Source organism: Notamacropus eugenii, chromosome 3 (assembly GCF_028372415.1).
Source record: "Notamacropus eugenii isolate mMacEug1 chromosome 3, mMacEug1.pri_v2, whole genome shotgun sequence".
NCBI classification, from domain to species: Eukaryota; Metazoa; Chordata; class Mammalia; order Diprotodontia; family Macropodidae; genus Notamacropus; species Notamacropus eugenii.
In genome coordinates, this window is record NC_092874.1 from 245,571,989 (window position 1) to 245,598,953 (window position 26,965).

The following is a 26,965-nucleotide window of genomic DNA, read 5'->3' on the forward strand; positions in this document are numbered from 1 at the left end:
TTGTCTTTATAATGCTGGAATTGCTGTACAGAGTATTCTCCAGTTCACTTTGTACATGTTCATATAAGTACATTGAGGTACTAATGGTACCTTGTCCTTTTCATCATATTACAGTACAATAATATTACACTACATTCCTATAATGTTGCTAACTTCTATACAGCAAGTTAGAGTTTGCAAAGCATTTCACCTCAAGCAAACTAATATATACGTAAACTGTTTTACAAGCTTTAAGGTGTTATATGCATATATATATATATATGGATATATAGTGGAATAATATTATACTACAATATGATAAAACATACAATACCACATTGGGAAAATTTGAGGAACTAGGCAGAGTGAAGTGATCAGTTTATACCATCACTCCAACATTGGAAAGATAAATAATTTGGAAAGTCTTCAGAATTCTGATCAACAAGCAATAAATATCTTGCATGTCTACAGAGGCCTGATAATGAATTATGCTACCGATCCCCTAACAGAGACAGCATGGATTAGAGGTGCAGAAGGAGGTAGACATTTTTTTATATGACCAATGAGTGGATTTCTTTTGCCTAGCTACATTTGTTGGTTTTTATTTTTTTATGGGGGGGCACTGGTAATTTGGGAATGCCAGTGAGAGCAATGTAAAAAAATAAGAAGTATAAAAAATGATAAGAACAGCAATGAAGTACGAAAAGTGCCAGAAAAAAAATAGTAGAAGGAAATTCAGAGGGACATAGAGATAATAAGCAGGGCAAATGAGGACGTAATATGCTGAACGCATTGTGCACTTTTTTAAAGTTATTTATGATAGTCTTCTTTTACTATTGATAGTCTTCTTTTACTATTAGTATCAGTACAGTTCAGAAAAAATTATTTTTAATTATTTGTAAAGACATCTCTGCATTAAGATAATTAAAACATTTACAACATAAAGTATCACTAGGTAGGCAATTCAGACAATTCTAAGTCAGTGAAAAAGGTCTGAATCATAAACATTTTTAAAAGAAATAGTTTTATTATTTTCAAGTTCTTATGGTAAAATGAAATATAACAATGTATTATTAAAGCTACAGTATGACAATTTTAACAAAGCACCTGACAAAAGTCTCCCATGATACTTTTTGTAAAAAAAAAAAAAATAGAGAGAGAGAGATAGGGGCAAGAAAATAGCAAATTTAGATGGATTCAGACCCTGTTGAAAGACCAGAGCCAAAAAATAGCTGTTAATTAACGGTTGACTATTAACCTGGAGGGTAACTTCCTGTGGAAAATCCAATGATCTGTCCTTTTCCCTATGCTGGTTACCAATTGCATCAGTGACTTAGAAAAAGGCACAGATGGCATGCTTATCAAACTTGCAGATGACACAAAACTGGGAAAGATAACTAACCCACTAGGTGACAGAATCAAGATCGACAAAGGTCTTGACTGGCTAAAAAATTGGACCAAATCTAATAAGATACGATGTAATCAGGATAAATGTGAAGTCTTAAACTTGGGTTCAAAAAGTAAATTTCACAGATACAAAATGGAGGAGATATGTCAACATATCTTTTAAAAAAAAATATCTGGAGAGTTAAGTGAACCACAAGCTCAATATGAATTCATTTTGGCAACCAAGAGAGGTACTATGATCTTGGAAAGCATTAAGAGAAGAATAGTATCTGTGCTAGGGAGGTCACAGTCCCTAATAAGTTTTCCTGGACAGATGACAACTAAAGCATTACTCAGTTTAGAACGCCACATTTTAGGAAGAATATTAATAAACTGGAGCACATTGAGAAAAAGGTGATTAGGACTGGTGAAGGGTCTCAAGATTATGCCACAGGAGGATCAGTGAAGGAATTAAGGATGTTTAATCAGAGACAGAGAACAAAAGAGCTGACTCCAAATATAAGAAAGGCTGCTATAGGGGAGGGGGTTTAGAATGGTTCTTCTTAGCCTCAAGAGGGTTGAACTATGAGGGAACCTTGGGTGGTACCTGGAGAAATCACATTTAGGCTTGATATAGGGAAATGTAACAGCTAGAGCCACTCCCAAATGAAATGGCTCCCTCGAAAGGCAGTTGAACCATGGTGCGATGGCCACTTTTCAGTTAAGTTATAGTGGGAATCTTTGTTTATTTGTGGATTGAACTAAATGAACTCTGAAGTCCTACACAACATGGAGAAGCCATGATTCTGGGACAGCAGCTCCCGCCATAAAGAGATTCTTGGTCCGATATTAAAAAATGGAAATGTCCAATATGACTAAACGAATATGGAAATTCCATAATAGAATAGCTATCTCTATGTAAAAGGATGCTCTGAAAGGTTTATTTTTCTTCTTCTCTGAAGTGAATCCTAGTTTACAACCTAAGACCTGACTGCTCTAACTAGAGGTTTCATTCACTCCCCCTTTGTAAATTCCTTCCTCTCAATCTTCAAATAAATCTCTCCTATCTTAAAAAAAAAAAAATCTCAGTGCCACAACCCTTTCGTGCTGGCATCCAATCTCTACCCTTCCTTTTATTGCCATATTCACTGGAGGTGCAGTCAGCACCCACTACCGCTACTCTCTATCCACCCATTCATTTCCTCTATAAACCTAGTCATTTAGCATCTGGTGCTCTCTTGAAACTACCTTTGGGCCACATGTTGGGTATATAATGGACAGAAAAAGTCCGCAGTGATTTCATACTCTGTACAAAGGCATAAATACATTTTATTCAACCTGCACCACCCACCTCATGATAAGAGAATCTGCACAGAATAGAGAGTGACCAAGAGGGGCATGGGATAGAAAATGATGACTCAAGAGAAAATAATTTTAACCCTAGCCTTGCCACCAACAAGTTGCATAAATGAACGAATCATTTCATCTCTGAAGATCTGTTTTCTCATCTGTAAAATGGAGAGGCTAGACTAAGATGCCTGTGAAGGTCCTTTCCTGTTCTGACATTTTAGGGGTGCTTTACATACTAATGTTGGAAAGGCCAAGTATGGAGAAGACTGTGGGCATGTGAGTTGGCTCTCCTTTCCTTTCATTGTTAATCTTCTTTTGATATAAAAATAGCCTCAGATTGCCTCTGAAACATTTGCTATTAAAGGTGAAAGGGGTCCATTTTGATGTGTGTGTGTGCTCCAAAATTTCTACTTATACTGCTAAGGAAATAAATTATCAGTCTGGAGAACACTGGCTCGTTTACTTACAGACAGGCCCATTTCCCTTTATTTACTCCCCAAGATGTCCCAGAAAACTCCTCACCAGTGACCCAACGAAAGCATGCTTGAAGGCAACAGCTGCCTATTGGGATTCCCCTGGTTCACCATGGTGGTTTAGTGTTCTCGACAATGACTTGTAAAACGAGGAAGATTTGGGGGAAAGAACTGGAAGTCAGCATTACTCTACCTCAAGACCCACAAACACTTCCTTCTTTCATTTAATTGAACCCACAAAGAACAGATCAGAGTTCTACTTTTCTCTCTGGGCCTCAGTTTCTTTATCTGAGAAGGGAGGGACAAGGAGAGGGAGAGTTGGGGCTACATAATTTTGCATTTCTGGTCCTCTCTGTGCTTATATGGCTTTATGAATAGAAGTGGCTGATAAGTATTAGTTTTTCTTTAATTATTCCATATACATCATTTCTGCCTTCCGTTTGGAAGGTCCTTTAAAAAAATTCCAGCATATTTAGTTAGGAATTGGCTGCACAAAGTCATTAGACAAAAATTCACTTATAACACAAAAAATATATTGTCATTACAACCAATTGTATCTGAATTTGGGGGATGTGAGGTTGACACATTACAGAAACAGATCAGATGAATTATGTAAGCCCCTGTGAAGTGGCCTACACACCGACAGAGTAGGCAGCCACCTACCTGGTATGATTTGGTAAACTTGTCATAGCATCCAACATTTAAATCACTTCCATTAGCTTACTGAAGGCAACAGCTAGTTGGCAAATCTGAGGTAAAATTTCCCCTGAGTTTGATCCCCTGTGATCAAATCAATTCATGAAAATGGATAAGTTTAATTCACAAGCTCAAGACATATTACTTGGTTGAGAAATAACTGAAATAACCCTGAAATAACAGGGTCCAGAATCAGATAAGCTTGCTGGAAGATTGAGTAATCGGAAACCCTCCTAGACTATAAACCAGACAGGAGCCTTTTATCAGGGATAATCAGGGAACCCTTCATGGAGGAGGTTCTTGAGATGCATGCAGAAAGATGAGAAGGATTTGGATCAATGAAAGAGAAGAAGGAAGCTCTCTAGATGGAGGAAGACTATATAACCAAAAGTGAAGAGGCAAGAAAGAGTATGGTGAATGTGTGGGACAATGCCAGAATCTGCCTGACCCCAGGGCAGTTTCCCTCTAGGGGAAGAATAGTTTAGTGTGATATAACGAACATTTATATGTACATGGTGACATCCTAAGAGTCATGAAAAGGAAGTCAGATACAGATTGTACCCCTAAGGTCATTCATTTGTTCAACAATCTAATTCAACACTTATTAAGTATTTACTATAGGCAAGGTTGCTATTTGTTTCAGTCCTGTTTGACTATGACTCCATTTGGGGTTTTCTTGGCAAAGATACTTGGGTGATTTGCCATTTTCTTCTCCAGCTCATTTTACAGATGAGGAAACTGAGGCAAACAGGGTTAAGTGACTTATCCAGGGCCACATAGCTAGTTAAGAGTCTAAAATCAGATTTGAATTCAGGAAGATGAGTCTTCCTGACTTCAGACCTGGTACTCTATCCATTGTGTCACCTAGTTTTAGGCAAGACAAAGGCAAAAAGACTGCTGCCTCTGCTCTTGAGGAACTTAAACCTCTACCGGGAGGTGTAATTAATAAGCAGACAACTAAAAAAAATTGGAAATAGATGACAAAAAGAGACATGAAGGACAAAGAGAGACAGATGGAAAAAAGACAGAGAGACAGAGAGAACAGAAGGAAAGACAGAGAAGGAGACACAGACATAGAAAGAGACAGAGACAAAGATGACTTGTGGATAAGGAGTGTATGAAAGCAATCTTCAAATTCATCATTATTGAGAAGACATCCTATTTGAGTAGACTTATCCTATGTTACTTCAGAGCATAGAACTTTGATCAATGGTTAGGAATCTCAGTGAAGTTAATGAAAATAATAGACATTTACACAGAGCTCCATACATAATCTCAATTGAACCCCATGACAACTTCAGTCATCAAATTGATCTTCTTAAAGTCCAATCCTGACCAGGTCTCTCTCTATTTCTGTCTCTGTCTGTCTTTCTCACTCTCTTTCTCTCTCTCTCTCTTTCTCTTTCTTTCTTACTTTCTCTCTCTCTCTCTCTCTCTCTCTCTTTCTCTTTCTTTCTTACTTTCTCTCTCTCTCTCTCTCTCTCTCTCTCTCACACACACACACACACACACACACACACAGATATACACACACATAGCACCTAATAAACACTACCCATTACCTTCAAGATTAAATATAAAATCCTCTATTGAATCTTTTAAAGCCCTTCATTACCCACTCATCCCTATTTTTCCAGTCTCCCAACACTTTACTCACCTCCAGGTTCTGTTCAATCCAAAGACACTGGTCTTCTGCTGCTCCTTGCATGGACACATTCCCTAAACTAGGCCTTTTTATTGGTTGTCTCCCATTCCTGGAAGTCTTGCCTTCCCCCTAATCTCTGCCTCGTGGCTTCCATGACGTTTTTCAAATCTCAATCTTCAAAGATAATATCTTCCCTCTGGGATTACATCTCATAAATATCTTGTTTTGGAGATAGCTGTTTATCACTTCCCCTATTAGAATGTGAATTGCTTAAGAGAACTTTGAGAGCAGGGGCTTTTTTTGCCCTTCTTTGTACCCTCTGTACTTAATAAAGCACCTGGCACATAGTAGGTACTTACAAAATACTTATTGGCTTGACTTAACCTGAAGACAATACTGGCAAAAATAGGTAATATTATTACCTTTTTCTTTTAATAAAATTGAAGCTTAGATATTTGTTCAGGGTAACACAGTAAATGTCAGAGGTCTTCTTGACCCAAGATATAAAGTTCTGTCCACTTAATGGCACTGCTTCTGTAGTTTGCTGTTCAAGAGAATAAAGGACTTTCAATTAACCTACCACAACCATCCAACGAGGAAGCAGCCTCCATTCAAGCTACTGGGCACAGGCAAGAAGAAGTTGGATGACCACCTGTCAAGGATGCTTCAAAGAAGATTGCTGCATTAGGAGGAAAGTTGGACTAGTTGGCCTAAGGTTCCTTTCAAATCTCAGATTCTATAGAACAGAATTTGTTAATGCACAAGAGATTTCTGTCTTTCCTTGAAGATGAGACTTTTCATCAACATTCAATTCCAAAGAGACTGGAAGGTGGTACAAATACCCTCAAATCACTTTAGCCATTAAAACCTATCTATCATTCAGTGCTGAATGGTCAACAAGTCCTCAGGTTAGCATTTTCCCTTTGAAAGTTCATTGCATTGAGGGTTGGAGCCAAGAGGGTAGAGTAGAAGGACAGACCTGCTCTAGCTCTCCCCCCACAGCCCATAAAATACCTGTAAAAAATGACTCTAAACAAATTCTAGAGCAGCCGAAGCCACAAATTGACAGAGTGAAACCGATTTTCAGCCCAAGATAGCCTGGAAGATCGACAGGAAAGGTCTATAGCACCAGGCCCAAAAAAAGGGGAAAAAAATAAGACTATGGAAGGTTACTCTCTTGGTGAAAAGGTATTTTCTTCCATCCTTTCAGATGAAGAAGGACAAAGTATACCATCAGAAGAAGACATCAAAGTCAAGGCTTCTACATCCAAAACCTCCAAAATAAAATATGCAATAGTCTCAAGTCATGGAAGAGCTCAAAAAGGATTTTGAAAATCAAGTAAGAGAGGTGGAGGAAAAATTGGGAAGAGAAATGAGAGTGATGCAAGAAAATCATGAAAAGGAAGTCAACAGCTTGCTAAGGAGACCCAAAAAAAATGCTAAAGAAAATAACACCTTTAAAAATAGACTAACCCAAATGCCATAAGAGGTCCAAAAAGCCAATGAGGAGAGGAATGTTTTAAAAAGCAGAATGGGACAAATGGAAAAGGAGATTCAAAAGCTCACTGAAGAAAATAGTTCTTTAAAAATTAAAATGGAGCAGATAGAAGCTAATGACTTTATGAGAAACCAAGAAATTACAAAACAAAACCAAAGGAATGAAAGAATAGAAGACAATGTGACATAACTCATGGGAAAAACAACCGACCTGGAAAATAGATCCAGGAGAGATAATTTTAAAATTATTGGTCTACCTGAAAACTATGATAAAAAAAAGAGCCTAGACATCATCTTCCAAGAAATTAATCAAGGAAAACTACCCTGATATTCTAGAACACATAGACAGAGGGCACAGGGTGAGCTGAATATGAAGGGAGAATATCTAAAAAAAATAAAATTTATTGTTGAATGGAACATACTAGGAGTAAGAGAAAGGGAGAGGTAGAATGTAGTAAATCATCTCACATAAAAGAGGGAAGAAAGAACTTTTACAATGGAGGGGAAGGGGGGGAGATGAAAGGAAATAATTGAACTTTACTCTCATGGGATTTGGCTTAAGGAGGGAATAATACACACTCCATTACATATGGGAATCTATTTTACCCTGCAGAAATGCAAGAGGAAAGGGGATAGGAGAGGGAAGAGAAGAGAAAAAGCAGCAAATTGGGGAAAGAGACAGTCAGAAGCAAACGCTATTGTGGGAGGACAAGTCAAGGGAGAGAATGGAATAAATGGAGGGCAGGATAGGACAGAGGGAAATTTACAACATAACTGTTATGAAAGTGCTTTGCATTGTTATACATGTATGACCTATATTGAATTGCTTATGTTCTTAATGAGGGTAGATGGGGAGGGAGGGATAGAGAGAATATGGAACTCAAAGCTTTAAGAATGAATGTTAAAAATTGTTTCAGCAGGCAACTGAAAATTAAGGTATACAGGCAATGGAGTATAGAAATTTATTTTGCCCTACAGGAAAAGAGAATGAAAGGGTGATGGAAGAAGAGTGAATAATAGAATGGAGGACAGACTAGAAGAAGGAGTGGATGGGGTACATGCTGTCCTGGGGTGTGGGGTGGGGAGAGGAGAGATGGGGAGGAAATTTTGAATTCAAATTCTTGTGGAGGTGAATGTTGAAAACTGAAAAATAAATAAATTATATATTAAAAATAAAGAAAGTTCATTGTATTTTCATGCACAATTGAAATAGATAATTTCTTTCTGATTTCTATAGAAATGTGAAGTCTCCAACCATGGCTTCACAAAAATCTTTTGAGGACAACAATTACCATGAGGATTCCAAAAAATAAAGTGAAGCTATTCCATTTCTCACTAAACCAATATTCTCAACATGAAAAGGGACCTTGAAACCTAGTCTCTCAGTTTGGAAATTATAGTCAGATTAGTGTGAAACCCTTAAGTGATCTCATTATTCAGATTTGCATTTCATGTTTCCATAAGTTTGAACCAATTATCATATTTTACATAATTATAACTTCAAATAGTGCAAATTTTAATACTTGCAACCACTGCAGTGGATTCATCATTCACACTAACCAGGACCCAACTATACTTCCTAGAAGCAGTGGACAAACTTTGGTTCTTTACTTACTGAATGCTAAGAGTCTGAAATCATCCATAGTTAACCATTTATTGGTACATAATAAATCTATCTATCTATATCAAATGTACAACATTTGATATAGATAGATAGATGGATACATGGATAGATGAATAGATTCTCCCCACATCAATGACTCCATGATCTCATCAGTATGAGTATTACTCCCTTCAATGGCATAGATTGCAACCCATTCCCATCTCCTTTTCCATGTCCTACCATCAATCTTTCATAGAAGATCAACCCAACATACAAGACTTCCTCTATGTGTTTCAACATTTCATGGGTGCAAAGGCAGTATGTGGGTTCTACATATATCACTTCTCACTTCACTCCCCACTCTCCAGCCATCTTTTCCATGACCACCTTGCCTCTGCACTTGTACTCTTTTTTTCACCCCACCTCTCCATTTAGAATTATGAACCACAATCAAACCAACTCTGCCATTGTTTCTCGATGGAGTGTATCAATCTGCCCTCCTATTGTCCCACTCACAATCCATATAACATCCAAGAATAAAGTGTCCCTCCCTAGCTACCACTCCCTATGCTTTTGCATTTATATCCCCATCTCTTAGCATAATGTTTAGCATAAAGTAAGTGCTTACTAAATATTTTTTAAAATTCATTCACTATATGACTGATCAACATTTGATTATCATAACCAATGTTCATTTGTTATGATCATTTAAAAAAAGAACATTATTTCTTGGGGGATAGAAGAGTAAAGAAATTAGGAGGAGAGACAGTGCATGAATCATTTACTATTTACTCACATGAATCTGCGATCTCATTCATATGAGTATTTCCTCCAAACACATACTTCTCCATCCTTTGCACATATTTTCCATATTGTTCCATAAACTCATCACAATAAATTAGGGACTTTCTTTGCCTTCTCTTGACCTAGTAAGAATATCAAAGGAATACACAGGTTGCTTATCAGTTATTCTTGGCTCTCTCTGTCCATGACCAACCCATCCTCTTGTTCATTCGTGACATTTCTTTGATGATTTATTTTGCCCCAATTCTATTTCACATTCCTTATTTTAAATTGCCTCATCATAGCTACTATGCATTTCTCTGTTGCTTTCATAGGTTAGTTTCAATTTCCAATTTAGCCTCTTTAATTTATGTACATGAACAGGTCAGCAAAATTATGTGTACAGAGATTAAATTGACTGAGCTCCCTGTTAAAGTTCCCAAAGTTGGTGATACCACCCCCCAGGGGGACACTGGAAAAAAGCACGGGGGAAACAGCAGCCTCAGGTATGATTGGGGGGGCATTAATTAAAAATAAAGGAGCAGTGGAAGCAAATGGAAAGAGGAGAAAAGAGGAAAATTTTGAAAAACCATTTGTACAAGTTTCATCTGTTGTGTAAAAGAGTTAAAGTCATAGTGATTACATTATTTTCCAAACAAATAGACAAAATGCAATCTTCATCAACCAGTGGTCAAGTACACCAACAGGTTTTAAGAAGCAAGTGTTGGCAGGCGAGCATATCACACATTGTTGGGAAGCCCAGCACACATAGGCAGGAATATGTGTGTGTGATGACTTTTTTACAATACAATATTTTACAATTACATGAAGCAATATTGTGTCATCAAAATTTTAGTGTAGAAGAAAAACACAAATTTACAATAAATTATTAAATTTAAGGTCTTTTTTTAAAAAATATCTTACATTTTTTATATTATGCCAATTTTTAAAAAACCATTAAAGGGTTAAAGAAAGTAGATTTCCAAGTGGCCAGATTTTTTTTTTTTTTTTTGAAAAGCAGGCAGTAGATCAAATAACTTTGAGAACCTCAGTTTTGGGAAATGGAGTAACAAAAAAAAAAGCTCAACTAGGGAACTGAAAGTCAATACTAGTCAATTCAACACTTATTAAATACCTACTACCCACACGGCTACAAGTAGCTTTAAGAAATGTAAATTTTAGACAAGATAGGCCATGAAGTTGATCACAAACACATAAATTACTATAATGCCCATTAATAAATAATACATGTTGGGAGAGGTGCTAAATGAAGTGCTATGAGCAGTTTTAGGGTCTTATAGGATACTGCAATGGGACACTGGCAAATGTTTAACAACCAGCTTTCCAAAATTAACACCCAGCTTTCTGAAACAAAAGAAAAGTGTACAGGACACATTATTAAGTTTAACAGCATCACTATCATTTTCTCCATTGCTTCCTTAAGTCTAGACAATTAAGAAACCAAAAATTCAAGCCCTGATTTGTAATGTTTGCCCATTTCTAAGGTACAAATGCTCACACTGAAAATATAACAATTGGTTCTTTCCAGCTAATTTGTGCACCACTGGGAAAAACAGTCACTGAACTTCCCCTCTCCCCAACACACAAACTCACATCCTTAGAGAAGGAAAATTAATGAGAGGCTCTGTGATGTCTGGTCCTATGTTAAATCAAATGGTTACTCCACTCAGATGACTCTAGGTGTCATGTTTCTTTGGCCAGTTTTATCCACACACTCAGAATAAACCACATAATCAGTAATTCTATCATCATCGGGTCTATTAAGTATTGTGGGAGCAATTATTTAGATGCAGAAATTGGTCAGATGTCCCTCTTTGAAGTGGTTTGACACTCTCCCCAAAATGGTGGTCACTATTTTGATACTTCAAATGGTAGAAAGAAATGTAGCTTTTTTTCATTGTTTGCAGCAGGGATGGGATCAATAATAGGTCAGCATATTTTTTTCTGGTTAATCTCATGTCCTTCAGGTTTCTATATCACCATCAAGAGAATACTAAGCCCCAAGGTATTCTTCACTGGCATGAACATTTGATTTGGTATCTTGATTTTGGTGGTATGATTCTTCTATCTGTCCCAAGACATAAGATCAGTTCCAGAAATCTTTAGAGATTTTGACCTACTCAGGAGTCCTAAAAATGTCCTTTTCATCATTTCTTACTTTGAATCGCATACCAGACTACATGATTTAACCTCACTGTCCAAGTATAAGCAGCAATTACCATTAAAGCATACAGCATTAACCCCCAGTCCCATGAGAGAGGAGTAAGATCTACTGAAGTCTCTCCCCAATAAGCAGAGCTAGTTATTCTCTAAAAGGGAGGGGAGCTGTCACTGAGACTTGATTAGTACAAGGGACTAGGGCTAGTGGCATTATGTCAGTCCAGAAGGAGTTGGTTAAATGAGTCAACAAACCTTGTGCCTTAACATACCTTCTAGACAGACATATTTCCAGACAGACATAAGGGCATCTGTGTCCACCACAGCCAGCACCCTGTCCTTACCAAGTTTATCCTCCATGCTGTTGTTGAGAAACTTCTTTTTTGTTAAATGTTGGGTAGACTACAAGTGTCTCATTTCATTCCAGTTCTGAGCTAAGTCCATGGGACCAACCTGAATCACATCTAGCCTAAAATGATCCCCAGCCATGGGTTTAAATAGACATGGTTCATTCAATCCTGCTAGGCCTATACCTTTACTCTGAGAACATCAGAGATGAGCTTATATATCATTATTTGAAGAAAAGGTATAAGGAACCTTAGTTTCCTTGCAAGCCTTCAGGCTAACAATATACTGAATACAGGACAGACTTAATTTTCCAACCAAAAGTGAGAAACAGAAAAGAATTTGCACCTGAGCTCACAGGTAGTAACAGCAATTCTCCTTTCACCTATGATAAGTCCCACCTCGCTTAGGAACTGATATGGCAACACAGACTTCTAGGATCATGGATTTAGCACTAGTTAGGGACCATTAAGACTAGTCACTTCATTTTACACATACTCTTCCTCGTCATGGTTTGGTCCTCTAACATGCCTAAGCTCCAGCTCCTATTTGGTCTATAACATAACATCGACACTCAAAGTTCTCTGTGTAGAACAGGAATTCTCTTCTGGAAATTTGGGCCGGGAACTTAACATAATTCATGAAAATAGGTCAAATTTCTGAAGTCCCCAAGGGAGACATCGAATAGAAACAAAGAGTTGAAGAGAAAGATTTTTGAGAGATACTCCCAAGATTATATTCAATCATGTCAACCCAAAGTTGTAGTTCTGGACATCTGGATGGACCAGATTACCTATTCAGTTTCCTCAGCTGTAAAATGAGCTGGAGAAGGAAATGGCAAATCATTGCAGTTTCTTTGCCAAGAAAACCCTAAATGTGGTCGTGAAAAGTCGGACATGACTGAAAAAATGACTAAAATCTCTTATATGGATTACAGGGAAGGGAGAAAGGAATAAGCATTTATTAAGCCAAGTACAATGCTAAGTGCTTTACAAATATTATCTCACTTGATCCTCACAACAGCTCTGGGAGGTAGGTGCTATTATTATCCCCATTTTACAGCTGAGGAAACTAGATAGGCAGTGGCTAAGTGACTAGCTAGAGTCACAGAGCTAGCAAGTATTTAGGTGGCACGGTGAAAGAATACCAGTCCTGGATTCAGGAGGATCCCAGTTCAAATCTGATCTCAGGCATTTGATCCTTACTAGCTGTGTGATGTTGGGTAAGTCACTTAAGCCTGATTGCCTCACCAAAAAAAAAAAAATGTAAAAAACAAATAAAAATTATTTTTAAAAATTTCTGAGCCCCGGTTGTTCCTGACGATAAACCTGGTGCTCAATCTACTGCAACGACCTAGGAGCCCAGATTAAGAGGACATACAGACAGACAATAGACAAGAAAATCTGAGTATGGTAACTGAACTAGCAAGAGGCAAAATGGTATAGTGGATAAAATACTGATCTTAGAGTTAGGCAGGGATCAAATCCTACCTTGAATATACACTGACTATTTGACCACAGGCAAAGTTGCTAATCTCTCAATGCCCCCAAACTATTCTCTAAAACTATGTTAGTTACAAAGCATATGCTGATCTATTCCCTCTGACAATGAAATCACAAGAGGAGTCCAAAAAAAAACGAGTGGAATTGCAGGGTAATAGAAAGCACAGTGATCCTAGAGTCAGGTGAGAGCAGAATTTAGATCTTGTCTCAGATCCCTACTGGCTGTATCAATGAAGCACTGAGTCATTCTGAACCTCAATTTCTCCTTCCATAACATGGGAATCATTACATCTATAGTACCTATCTCTCATAAAGTTATTCCAGGGATTCAATGAGACAATAGAGAGAGAGACCATTCCATATAGCTATAATTATTACTTCCAGATTTTTAATAGTGCTAAGAACAGTTCAGCTAGCCACCTTAGCTATTTAATAGTTTGGCTTCCCAGTTTACTATTTATGTACTTACCACTTACTTACCATTTATTACTTACTATTTACTATTTAACTGCCTGGTGGGAATAGATGGGGCACAGATAGGGGTACCAGATGTTGACCCACAAAGTCAGAACAGAATCTCTGTCTTAGGAGCTTTGGAATGTCTCCATCCCCAATACCAAGAAACTATCTCCCTCTCAGCAAGAAATGAGTTTGCGAAATTATTAGGTATGGCTACATCAATCTACTGACTGAATTCAGGTGTGGTTCTGATACCTAAACTAGAGAGAGTGAAAACAGAAAATAAAAACTATGGACCAAATTACCTCATTAATTTGGATTTTATTCAAATTAAAGCTTTAAGATAATGCAAAACTCATTTGAAATTTATCTTTACACTATAATATAAGCTGAAAATAATTAATAGCATGAACAATATTCCCAGGAAACGTTTAAAAATTGAGCAAAAAGATGACATCTATGATTTCATTGGTAAGAAACTCCCAGTGGAGGAAACTCTCTCTCAAATATAAGTCAATGCCGCCTTCTCTTCAACTTATAGTTTTAGAGAGTTTCTCAGAGCACTGAACAAGTAAGTGACTTGCCCAGGGTCACATAGCCAGTATGTATCAGACACAAGACCTTCTTAAACAATGTTATAGTGTCATTTATGAAAAGTGATATGTGAATCATAGATCATTTTTATTTATTCATTAAAGGAGGTCCCCTAAACAATGAAGAACATTAGATTACTTTAGTATCAATCAATAATCAAGAGAAAGGGTTGGATGAGAAAACTATTGTGAAGATAAAAATAGTAAAATTTTTAAACTTTTTGGATATGTGGGATAAAAGAGAGTTAGGGGTCATGGATGATGCCAACATTCTGAACCTTGGAAACTAGAAGAATGTTGGTGCATTTAACATAAATAAAAAAGCATGGGAGTTAGGTAGAAAGATAATGAGTTTAGCATTGGACATGTTGAGCTTAAGATATCATAAGATAAGATATTTAAGTGTGAAATATCCAATAGTCAATTAGTGATGTGGGACTGGAGTTCAGAGGAAAGACTATAGCTGGATATATAGCTCTGGAATTCCTCTGTACTGAGGCAGCTCAATGGTACAGTGGACAGCACTGAACCTGGAATCAGGAAAAAGTTCAAATCTGGCTTCTGTTACTACCTGTATGATTCTGGGCTTAAACACTTAACCTTTGTTTTCCCCTACCTCAAAAAGTTGCTGTGAGAATCCAATGAGAGAGTATAGACAGAGCACAGGTCATTTGGAGGAACAAATGAGAAAGCATTTAGTACTGGCACATAGTAGGTACTAATAAACCCTCATTTCCTTCCCTACCTCCCTGTCTCCATAGAGATGACAGCCGAAATGTTGGTTTCTGGTGAGACTGACAAAAGAAAAGAGTACCTTAGATACTGCCTCTAATTGAGGGAAAGGGAGAAGGGGAAATCTAAACCAACAAGGGAGATTGAGGAGACCTCAGATAGTTAGAATGAGAACTAGGAAAGAGTAGAGTTATGAAAAGCAATAAAGGACATAGGATCAGCAGTGCTAAATGATGCAGAGAGATTAAGAAGGGTTAAGATGAAAGGAAAGATCATCAGATGTGGCAACTAAGAGATTGTTGGCAGCTTCAGGGAGATCAGTTTTCAGTTCAGAGATGAGATCAGAAATTAGATTGCAAAGGGGTAAGGAGCAGAGAGAAAGTAGAGGTGATAAGCACAGATAGCTTTTTGGATTTCTTTTTTCTCCCCCTAGGACTCTGACTGGGAAAGAAATGAGACATATAAAACAATAACTTGAGAAGATGATAGGGTTTAAGGAAGGGTTTTTTTTGTTTGTTCGTTTAAGGATAAGGGAAAAGGAAACTGAAGCATGTTTGAGGTCAGTAGGAAAGGAATTCATTGATAGGGAGAGGTCAGAGATTCAAGAGTGAGTTGATTGAGAGTGCAAAATGCTGAAGAAGATGTGTAGAATGGTTGACGTTGGCTCCCCTTCGTCAGAGACTAGAAGAAAAGAGGAGAGAGCAGGAGATGTGAGATTCTGAGATGGAGAGAAGAGGGCGCACTCATTGAAAGGTCTCAATTTTCTTGTAGGAGTTGAATTCTTTAATCAAGGAGGTAAGGATGAGGATGGGAAAGAGGTGGGGGTGGCTAGAGGAGGGAAGAGAAAGTTTGGAATAACTATTGTGAGGAGTGAGATAGGAAATCAATTAGAGAGGAATAAAATTACTGCTTTGTTGCAATAAGGGTCCAGTTTGTTGGATAATATGAATTTGTAATTTGTCCAGTCAGTAGGGAGCGGCTAGGTGGCACCTAGTACATAGAGTACTAGGCTTGGAGTCAGGAAGACTCATCTTCCTGAGTTCAAATTTGTACTCAGACATTTACTAGCTGCATGATCCTGGACAAGTCACTTCACCCAGTTTGCCTCATCTGTAGATGTACAGATGAGTTTCCTCATCTGTAAAATGAGCTGGAGAAGGAAATGGCAAACCACTCCAGGATCTCTGCCAAGAAAACCCCAAATGGAGTCACCAAGAGTCACACATGATTGAAGCAAGTGAATAACCAACCAGGCAATATGGCTGTAAGATTTCCTTCAGTTCTAGTCAAAAGCCCCTCAGTTGGGTGGAGTAGAGAAACAGATTGTAGGAGCAATCCAGGGCTGAGGTCTGGCAAGAAAAGAACAAGTACAGGACAAAGAGTCAAGAGATTTAAGGAATGTGTAGGAACGCAGAGAAAACCAGGGGGTTGAAATGACTACCTGTTGGGTTAAGACTGGAAGGGAAGCAAAGCAAAGTCAGTGTAAAGACAATGTCCTGAGAAAGTACTTAGGGGTGGAGACCCTGAATTTCTCAATAAGAGTGATGATTAAGTTTAGAAGGCATAGAGAGTTTGAACAATAAGAGGTTATGTTAGATAAGGGAATGTCAGACAGTCTAATTACAGAAGTGGAACACTTGTGGGTAATGGAGAGATCTAGTGTGTGGCCATCCCTATATGTGGCAAAGTTTAAAAGTAGGTCATGGGTTTGAGAAGGTAAGGAGTTTGAGTGATATCTATGTATATATTAAAGTCCCCTAGTACAAGGTTAACCCTGAATGGCATAACTCAGTTTCACTGAGCTAGATGAATGCTCTCTGTCACAAGGCAGTGATCCAGGAGAGGCCATAGTGGAGAGTTCTGATAAAAGGTGATCCACTAAAGACAGAAATGACAAACCATTCCAGCATCTTCACCAAAAAAAACCCCATGGACAGTATTAAAATACTAAAAGATGTACCATCGGAAGATGAGCCCCTCCTGTCAGAATGGCCTGGCATACTATGCCACAGTGTCCACAGTGTCATGAAGTATTGAACACAACTGCACAACAACAACAAAGTATAAAGGCAAGAGTTGGGGGAGGAGAGAAAACTGGTAAACCAGATGCTAAACTCCTTCAGAAAGGAAAATGACTTGGAACTCAGTTCATTACAGCCATCATAATTTTGTTTGGGAGGAAAATTCTGATGGAGTGGACTTGAAAGGAAAGAAGGTTACTGGGTGATTGAGACAAACAGAGAATCTAGAAATGACAAAGGGGAGCAAAGAGTATTCTGACCCTGTTTCCAGGACCTGGAGGCAAGCGAGAGAGGAATTTGTGGAAGAAGGTACAGATACAGCTAGAAAGAATAGCTGGGGATGTGATATGGTCAGTGTCACCAGAGGAGATAAAACTTATTCAAAGCAAAGGCAGCATACATTCATAGAACATGCCTCTTCTCTTCCAATTAGGAAAAGTTTTTCCTGGTAACCACCTAGTATATTATAAGATCACAAGACTATTGCTTTCAGTCTGAAAGGGACAGCAGCCTAACTCTCTCATTTTACAAATAAAAACAGGACCAAGGAAGGTAATATAGTTTCTCTTACTTATTTCCTTCACTTTCACGATGAATGGGATTCTTAATGAAGCTGTAACAACCTTCTAATGGATTTTATAACTGACTTTGTAAAGCGTCTTTTTTTTTTTTCCTTTCCTAGTTTTTGAACATAGAAATATATATACAGTAGTTTGGCGAACTGAAATGTGTCTAGAGGTGGTGGATCCAGGATGATGTCTGAAAACCAGAAAGGGGGGCAACTGTTAAAGAAACTCAGGATTCATTGCTGTCTGAAACTATCTGAAGGTCTGTCTCACACAAGAGATATTTTGTGTATGTGCATGTATACATAGACACATTTGTATGTATATATACAGATGCATATATACATATATGTGTCTAATATACATATATATGTATGTAGTTTTAGAACACAAAACTAGGGATTCATAGATGGAAACTACAGGCATACAGATTTGGGTTCAACCTAAGGAAAAACTAATAAATGGAGAAATTCGTAAATAGAATGGGCTACTTCAAATAGTAGAGTCTACATTATTAGTAGACCATATAATCCAAGTCCCATCTTCCTACCCTTCTACAGATGGGGAAACTGAGTCCTCAGGCAGTTGTGCTGTCTAAAGTCACACCAGTAGGAAGTAGCAGGTCCAGGATTCTAGTTCCTTGGACTCCAAATCATACCTAAAATTGTATGGTTTCAAGTAATTTTAAAATGTGTCAGCAAGGACCCCGACATACACAGGAGGGCCTGCTGAACAGATTCTTAGATCTGCTTTTCTAAAAGGAAAGCAACTTTTGAGGGGTCAACAATCATTTTAATCAAGCACATTCACTTAGTTCAGGGGAAAAAGTCAGCACCCTGAACTTCAGAGAAAATACAAAGAAATAATCGACAGGGCTTCCAACTGTCTGACCGTAAGCAATACATACATCACAGATCAACAGACAGATTCAACTGTCTGTCCATACAAACATAGTTACCAGAGAGAGAAGTACCAACATCTGGGTTTTCAAAGCTAGGGGAGGAGGAGGGTTCCTCAGTGGCTACCCAGAGTCTCATCTGGCCAAACAAACATTTCCAATGAGTAAGCCCCAAGTAAAACCTTATATACTTTTCAGAGCCAGAGGGCATCAAAACCCTTGAGAACCAATGCCTCATTAGAAAATCAATAAAAGGTACTTAAGGACTATTAATGGGCCCAAAAAATCTAATTAACATTACAAATTGTCTTCTTGAAAAGTGATGAAAGTCACTCCTTACAAAGGGGATGTGTGTGTATGTTCTAGTAACTATACTTCAGTTTGGGGTGTTGACAGAACCTGTCACATTCAGAACATACGCCCAAGAATTACTGCTTAGATTTTCCTTGCCCACAAAGAACAGGATGTAACAGGTTAATGCCAAATGACTCTTCTTTGGTAGTGAAAATACTCGAGTAACTTTCATTGTAGAATTCCACAACTGTACCATTCTATTTGCTATTTCTAGAAACAAAGCATCAATAAGGTCATGTTACCTTCATGCTGAATTTTCATGTGGTTTCTCCAGAAACTGAGCTAATTTGACATGATTTCATGTTTTAACTGGGACATTATATAATCAACTAAATTGTTCACTGTGGGCTCATCCCTCCTTGATGAGTGAGATGAGCTCAGAGTTCTCACTACAACTCACATAATTGCTCTTGGCCTATACATTTGGACTATCTTAATTTCCTTATCATATAACCCAACTCCACATTTTTCTACTATTTCTTCAATATTTTTGGCATTGTAGAAACTCTCTCTCATCTTCCAGGAATAAGTATCTCTGGATTTAGCTAGGCTAGGGCTCAGATGATGGTGATTTATTAGGCAAACCTGAACTTAGAAAGCCTATTCGGGCTGGTGAGACCTGCCAGACCTTAGGCCAGCCTAGAAACCAAGATAAAATCTATGGGCCCTGCATTGAGATAACAGTAGCCAATATCTATATAGCATTTACTGTATGTCAGGCATTGTGCTAAGTGCTTTACAAATTTTATTCTCATTTACTCCTCACAATAACACTGGGAGGTAGGTGCTACTGTTATTCCAATTTCACAACTGAGGAAACTGAGGCAAGCGGAGGTCAAATGACTTACCCAGGGTCACATTGAGAGGAAGCATGTGGGGACAGATTTGAACTCGGATCTTCCAGACTCTATAGTGCACTATCCAATGCATCACCTGACTGCATAGACTTTAGTGTAAGTTTTATTCCTTTCTTGGAACAACCAAAAATCTTGCATCTTACCAAAACAGTCTTTGGTAGTGTACTTATATTTAGAGGGAAACCGGTTTAACTTTCCTTTTATCACACGTCAGACTGATTACTGTGGGTATTTTACCTCTGGATTTCCTGACATATGTGATAGGACCACAGTTGCCTTAACACACTTTGCATAGGATAGGTAATTAATTCCACACAGTAGAGTCGCTGAGTCACTGCACTAGTCAGAAGCAAGCTGTCTCACCACATACCGGAAACAGAAAAATCATTTCAGCACCTCCGCCCCCAAAATGCCTTTGTATTAGCTATATATGTAGGTCATTATGGATAGATCTAAGATATCTCAAATGACTAATATAGAATACAGAGTTGGTTCTTGTTCTTTAAATCTTAAATTTCATCAAAATAATAGCTTGTTTTATCTGTATTTTCAATATCAAATATGGTTAGAATGAGAAAAATAGTTCCACTTAATTAAGAATTTGAGACTTCAGTAGACAGCAGACACCTTGACTCATGTTATGATATTGGGGGGTGGGGAATTGCAATTTTACAGTTTACCTGACAAAACCAAGCATCTGAGAACAAGGCTAAACATTAGTGACTCTTCCATTCATTAACAAGTCTTAGTGTTTTATGAAAAAGACTTAAGATGTATATTGCACCATCAATACCTGGTACTGATTTCTGTATAGATTTTAAACGATAAAAATTATGAACTAGGGATATCTGGAGTTTCACCAGAAAACAAAAAACATGAATACCGTAAGCATGGATTATCTTCCCCTCCCACCCAACCTTCCAACCTTCCTTTCTTCAGAATTTCCCTGTTACTGTCTAGGATGTCACCAAGCTCCCAGTCACTCCAGCTTTCAACCATTCATCCCATATATCTGATGGCTTGCCAGATCTGGTTGTTTCTGTCTTCACATTCCCCTTATATATCCCCACCTTTCCACTCACAGCTGCCCACAATGGTACAGGCCTTCATCACTCTTGACTAACTATTCACTTTCCGTCTGCAGATCTGCTAGATTTAAATTCCAAGAACTCAGAACTCAGATGGAACTTGTACCCCATCATTCCCCCCTCAAACAGATGGGACCCAAATTCTTTTGTGGTAAGAGGCGAAGGTCTCAGTTCTAAAACCTCTTCCTGCTGGCAAGGGGCTTAGAGCTGTCCCTGCCTCTCTGGGTCCTGTTCAAGGGGTACATAGCCTAAGTTGTCATCTGAAAGTTGATGGCTTGCACTCTGGAAAAGACAAACTTGGCAAGCATGTAAAGCAAACAAGGACCAAACAGGAACAAAAGGATTATAGTCAGTAGAGGAATAAGAGTAGGGGCAAGTATAGAAAGAAGCCAGGATTCCCATGAAGAAGATTTGGGGGCACTGATGTTATTATGGTCCGAGTTTGGGTGCCCCAAGGATCAGAATAGTTGCACATTAGGTTCCCAGTTGAGAGGGGTGTCTTTAAGAGATCAATAAGAGTATTGTAACTAGAAGGAGCTCTGGCATTGTGCCTTAACTTAGGAGTAAAACTTAAAAAGATGAAACCCAGTAGGAGAGTAGGGAGAGGGATGCAGTCAAAGGTGCAAATAGGAAATGCTCCCTTGGAATGATTGCTACAGCTGGTGGATGTAAAGTTCCGGATACACTTGTAAGCAAGGTGTTGTGGTGGAAAAAACAGCCCATAGAGAGGTGGCCAACATAAAAGGGGTAGCAAGACCTCTGAGGAAGTCGTATTGGGGAGGGGAGCTTTCTCCAAAATGGCCTGTGGCAGGAGGTGAGAGAGAGTAGCCCAGTGGGTGTGAGTGGCATACACAACAATCTTGGACTCCCCTCCCCCTGCCTAATGAGTTTCCCAGTTTGACCAAGGAGTTATCCTCTCACTTTCAGAGGTGGAGGAAAAGGATTAACACTATCACAGCCAATTCAAAAGGAAACAGTTTCACAAGAAAGAGAAAGTTATATGTATATATATATATATATATATATATATATATATATATATGTATATTCCCCTGGAGAGGGTTAAAGTAGATTATGGCAAGACCAAAACACAGAAGGACATGTTTGATAAGGGAGTTTTGTTTTCTATCAGATATCCCCTTTCTTTCCAGATTGCTCCATGGGCACATAGAACAAGGAAAGCATATTTTGAGTAAATAAAAATATCAGCTGGTCTGGGGTCAGGTCCTAAGGAATGGGTTAAGACTCCCAAAGCCGGTCTTCTCCTTTCATCAACATACAAAGTGAACAGTTTTTCTAGATTAGGTTTAGTTTTCAAAGTCTCAAAAGCTTTAGCCTGGTCTGAGTCAGCACCCTGAGCAGAAACATAAAGGGGTTTAGCAAAAAAAAACAAAATCAGGAATCCAGAGTCTACAACATCCAGCCATGCCTAGAAAAGTTCAAAACTGTTTCTTAGTGGCTGGAACAGGGATAGACAGGATTGTCCTTTTTCTCTCAGAGGTTAAGGAGCAAGAAGGGGGTGTGAGTTCATGGCCCAGATACCTTACCCATTGGATTGGCATGCTATCTGGACTTTGTTCAAAGAGACCCTATAGCCTCCAGTGACTGAAATTAAGAGCTTCTTGTGGCAGCAGCCAAAGACACCTCCCGGGTTGGGCTACAGATAAGAATATCATCCACATACTGAATTAAGCTACTATCTGCTAGTTTCAGGTCCCTTAAATCCCTTCTCAAAGCCTGGCCAAATAGATGAGGGCTATCTCAAAACCTTTGGGGCAATACTGTCCATATTAGCTGGCATGGACTTGATTCCCCAGAAAGAGTCCATTCAAAGGCAAAAATAAACTGTGAATCTACGTGAAGAGGTATACAAAAAAAAAAAAGGCATTTTTGAGATCCATTGGGTGTCCCTAGGATTTGAGTGAGTATAGAATATGGGTTGGGGACTATGGGGTGTATTAGAATAACAGCTTCATTTACAGCCCTGAGATCTTGAACCATTCGGTATTCTCCATTAGGATTTTTTACAGGAAGGATGGGAGTATTGCATGGGGATTGACAAGAGACAAGAATTTTGTACCTAAGGAATTTTTCAGTTAAAGGTTGTAGTCCTTCCCAGGCCTCAGGTTTAATATGATGGGGAAACACATTAGGATCCTTGAGGCAAACAATGCCTAGAGTAGCATGAGCAGCTCTCCCAGGAATTCCCTGATCCCAAACAATTGCCTTAACTGTCCCCCACACCTCCAAGGGAACATGGGGAGGTCTAAACAGAGGGAAAATGGAAATGGGAGGTTTGACTAGAGAAAACTGACTCCCCAATTTCACTGTCAGGTCCCTTCCCAGCAAAGGGGTGGGACAAGAGCAGATAAGGAGTGTTCAAATAACATCCTCAAACAGGCAGGGGAGGGGATATGTCTTTCAACGTCCCTTAGTTTTCCCTTCTATGCCCATAACTCGAAAGGAGGAGGGGCAAGTAGAGCTAGAGTAATTGGTTACAACAGAGAAAGTTGCCCCAGTGTCAATCATAAATCAAGTAATCTTACCTCCAACCTCAATATTTGCCCAGGGTTCAACAAGAGAGATGGAGAAAGTGGGACTTGGCTCTCCCATCATAACAAATCTTGAGAAGACTGGAGGACAGGGTAGTGCTGGTGGCTCCACCACTCTTCCAACCTCAGGAACAATCCTTCCTCCAGTGTCCCGCCTGGTTGCATACTGGGCATGGTCCCAGAGGAGTCGGTCCTGGGAGCTTCCTCTGGAGGGGTGCCTTAGAGGGGCATTCTTTGGACCAGTGGCCCTCCTTGTGGCATTGAAAGCAGGTCTCACCACTACCCAAGTTACCAGGAATACCTTCAGGTCTTTTCCTGCCTATGGCAGCAGCCAAGAACTGAGCATGTGCTCTGTCTTCGTGCTCTTTTTCCTCCGCTTTGGCTAAGTCTCTGTTGTTGAAGACTCCAAAGGCTATCTCCAGTAATTGGGCTTGAGGTATTTAGGGTACCATTGTCAATTTCTGCAGTTTCCTCCTAATATCTGGGGCAGATTGATTAATGAAATACATGCTAAGGATTGCTGCCCCTTCCATAGAGTCAGGACCTAAATTTGTTATATTTGTTAATAGCCTCTCTATCAACCTGTCTTGGAAAAGGGCAGGGTTTTCCTTTTCTCTCTGAATAATTTCTTTAATCTTTTGAAAATGTATCAGATTGGAGGGCAGAGCCAAGATGGCCAAATAACAGTGAGAACTTTCTAGAGCATTCCCACCAAGCCCAGTCAAATATCTGTAAAAAAAATAGCTCTAAACAAATTCTGGAGCTGCAGAACTCACAGAAGGTCAGAGTGAAGCAAATCTCCAGTCAAAGATAGCATGGAAGGTTGCTGGGAAGTGTATATCACACCACGCAGGAGGCAGAGCGCAGTCCAATGTGGGCCATGTATGCACAGAGGGGACTTGAGTAGGCCTTGGGGAGACTAAATCTCTCATACGTGTGGTGATTTCCAGACTCCATGACCCCAAAATGCTGAGGATAAATTGGAAGGTCAGTGGAAAAAGCCTGTGAGACCAATGAAGAAGAGTAGAGTGGTCTGGCCCCAGTTCCAGGGCGGCGGGGGGGAGGGAACACAGCAGCAGCAGAGGTAGCTGCAGCCACTGTTTCTGGAGCTCTAGGCCCACTTACTGGGGGGGTAGGGAGGGAGGAGATCAGGAGGCTGACTATTCCCTCCACCCCCACTACAAGCGGAGAACTACCTTGACAAAGAGCTCAAAAGTCAAGTAAATGGCTGGGGAAATGAGCAAAAACCAGAAAAAGAATCAAACTATAGAATTTTACTTTAATGACAAGGAGGACCAAAGCATGTCAACAGAAGAAAACAAAGTCAAAGCTCCTCCATTCAAAACCACCAAGAAAAATATGAATTGATCTCAGACCATGGAAGGGCTCAGAAAGTGAAGTAAGAGAAGTAAAGCAAAAATTGGGAAGATAAATGAAAGTGATACAAGAAAATCATGAAAAATGAGTCAATTGCTTGCTAAAGAAGACCCCAAAAAAAATGCTGAAGAAAATAACACTTTTAAAAATAGACTAAGTCAAATGACAAAAGAAATCCAAAAAGGCAATGAGGAGAAGAATGCCCTAAAAAGCAGAAATGGCCACATGGAAAAGGAGATCCAAAAGCTCCCTGAAGAAAATAATTCCTTAAAGAATAGAAAGGAGCAGATGGAAGCTAATGACTTTATGAAAAGTCATCATAAAGATGACTTTATGAAAAATCAAAAAATTATAAAGTAAAACAAAGGAATGAAAAAATAGAAGACAATGTGAACTATCTCACTGGAAAAACAACTGACCTGGAAAATAGATCCAGAAGAGACAATTTAAAAATTATGGGATCACTGAAAGTCATGATCAAAAAAAGAGCCTAGACATCATCTTTCATGAAATTATCAAAGAAAACTGCCCTGAGATTCTAGAACTAGAGGGCAAAATAAATATTGAAAGACTCCACTGGTCACTTCCTGAAAGAAATCCCAAAAGAAAAACTCCTAGGAATATTCTAGCCAAATTCCAGAATTCCCAGGTCAAGGAGAAAATATTGCAAGCAGTCAAAAAGAAACAATTCAAGTATTGTGGAAATATAATCAGGATAACACAAGATCTAGCAGCTTCTACATTAAGGGATCAAAGGGCTTAGAATATGATATTCCAGAGGTCAAAGGAGCTAGGATTATAACCAAGAATCACCTACCCAGCAAAACTGAGTATAATACTTCAGGGAAAAAAAATGGTCATTCAATGAAATAGAAGACTTGCAAGCATTCTTGTTGAAAAGACCAGAGCTGAATAGAAAATTTGACTTTCAAACACAAGAATCAAGAGAAGCATGAAAAGGTAAACAGGAAAGAGAACTCATAAGGGATTTACTAAAGTTGAACTGTTTACATTCCTACATTGTAAGGTCACAAAAATGGGTCATACTTCGTGGTTCTCCAGGTGATACTGAGGCCAAACAGTGTTGCAAACGAACACCAACTTTTTCTTTTTAAGTTCTTTAGGGAAGCTAATTTTTTCCCAATTTTGTAAAAGACAACCCAAAGGCAAATTTTGAGGGTTTGAAGAGGATTAATCCATTACAGATGTGAGGCTGGTAGTCCCTCCCTCTGTAAAGAAGGATGTGGGAGTAAGCCTTGAAAAAAAAAGAAAGAAAAAGTAACATTTTCCTAATTCCCTAGCACTGAGGGAATTGAGAGTTGGGCATACACTTCCCAATAGGGTGTCTGTCCTTGTCTGTGCTTTGGAGGGTGTGCCCAGATTCACAACCTCAAACATAGCCACTGGACTGACAACCTGAGAGCATCAAGTTGAGTACAAGACAGCCTTTTATCTGCCTGATCTACTGGGACCTGAGGGGTCAGGTCCAAAAACCCCTTCCAAGGTGCCTGAAGGAGATAGGGAGAGGGGGAAGCTTACATACCTTCCAGTCTTGGCAGAAGAACTGGAAATTAGCAGTTCTTCCTGATCAGGGAACCAAAATGTTGAGGTTTGGGGTCCTGGGGATCCCAAAATACCGACATGCTGGGTTCTGCTCAAATGAATTCTACACAAATCTCCTTAAAGCCAAACAAAAACTAACTTTATAAAAGATTCGTCACATTGAATTGACTCTTAAGGAGCCTAAGCATTTGTAATGCTTGTATTAACAGAATCTCAGCTAGATAGAGTCTGAGCTGGATTGAATGTGAGCGCCTTCATGGAGGTGAGATGGAACTTAAATACAGGAAAAGAGTGAGGGAAGAATCCAGGCGTGGCCAAGCAGTCTCGGTCCCAGGGATGGTCTTGATAAGGGAGGTCAGCCTGCAATGTAGATCAAACCCAGGGAGGATGGGGGTGGTTGGTAGTCCAGACAATCCACAATCCTGGCTAGGTGACTGGGACCTCAAAAGAATGCTAAGTAATGGCCAA

At 39.0% G+C, this 26,965-nt stretch overlaps 1 protein-coding gene across 4 annotated transcripts in view; it reads right to left on the reverse strand.

Moving 5' to 3' along the window:
- Nucleotides 1-26,747, reverse strand: part of IL22 (interleukin 22) — a 38,720-nt gene extending 11,973 nt beyond the window's left edge. The window contains exons 1-3 of one of the 4 annotated variants that reach the window (XM_072655321.1): nucleotides 26,478-26,747; nucleotides 9,426-9,555; nucleotides 6,110-6,193 (exon numbers count right to left, since the gene is read on the reverse strand). The gene's annotated coding sequence lies outside the window, so the exon portion shown is untranslated. Of the gene's footprint in view, nucleotides 1-5,541; nucleotides 5,593-6,109; nucleotides 6,194-9,425; nucleotides 9,556-26,477 lie in introns of those variants that run through there. The other 3 variants (XM_072655319.1, XM_072655322.1, XM_072655320.1) reach the window with 3 other exon arrangements.
- Between the last annotated feature and the right edge of the window lie 218 nt (nucleotides 26,748-26,965).